Genomic DNA, 1219 nt, shown 5'->3' with positions numbered 1-1219 from the left:
ATGCTTCCTTTAATGGATTGGGCTGTGTTTTGATGCAGGACGGGAAAGTGATCGCGTATGCTTCTCGCCAATTGAAGGAATATGAAAGAAACTATCCTACCCATGATTTGGAATTGGCGGCTGTAGTCTTTGCATTGAAGCTATGGCGCCACTACCTCTATGGCGAGCGAGGCGAAGTATATACGGATCACAAGAGCTTAAAGTATCTATTCACTCAGAAGGAGTTGAACTTGAGGCAGCGCAGATGGTTGGAGCTACTCAAGGATTATGACTTGACTATTCTTTACCACTCGGGCAAGGCTAAAGTGGTGGCGGATGCGCTAAGTCGGAAATCGACTGAGAACTTAGCGATGCTTGTGGTTACTCAACCGCCGTTGGTCGAGCAGATGAAGCGGTTGGAGTTGGAGGTGGTGGCTCCTGATACACCTTTGAGACTGATGACGTTGGTGGTGCAACCTACACTTTTGGAAAGGATTAAGGAAAAGCAAGCTTCCGACTGGGAGTTGCAAAAGATTCGAGCTAAGATGGTTGATGGTTGCACCGGCGACTTCACTTTAGACAGTGACGGATTGATGCGTTTCCGCGGACGACTTTGTGTACCGGCGGACTTGGGCATTAAAGAAAACATCCTTCAAAAAGCACACCGAGCACCGTATGCTATACATCCGGGAGGCACCAAGATGTATAAGGACTTGAAGTTGCTTTATTGGTGGCCCGGGATGAAAAAGGATGTTGGTGAGTTTGTTGCCAGATGCTTAACTTGCCAACGAGTGAAGGCTGAGCACCGAGTTCCTGCGGGGAAGTTGCAAAGCCTACCGATTCCAGTGTGGAAATGGGAACAGATCACCATGGATTTCGTGATGGGATTGCCTCGCTCACAAGCTGGGCATGACGCTATTTGGGTGATTGTGGATAGATTGACGAAATCGGCACATTTCATACCTATCCACACTACTTGGACTGGTGAAAGACTCGCACAGGTTTATTTGGACGAGATTGTGCGATTGCACGGGGTACCTACTTCTATAGTATCAGATCGAGACCCCCGTTTTGTATCCCACTTTTGGAAGAGCTTACAGGATGCTTTGGGTACGCGCTTGGATTTCAGCACTGCTTTCCACCCCCAGAGTGACGGGCAGTCGGAGCGTACTATACAGACTCTCGAGGACATGCTTCGAGCCTGCGTGATCGACTTCCAGGGAGGATGGTCGCAGCATCT

Source organism: Ananas comosus, linkage group 11, assembly GCF_001540865.1.
Source record: "Ananas comosus cultivar F153 linkage group 11, ASM154086v1, whole genome shotgun sequence".
Taxonomy (NCBI): domain Eukaryota; kingdom Viridiplantae; phylum Streptophyta; class Magnoliopsida; order Poales; family Bromeliaceae; genus Ananas; species Ananas comosus.
Note: the sequence above shows the minus strand (reverse complement) of the source record.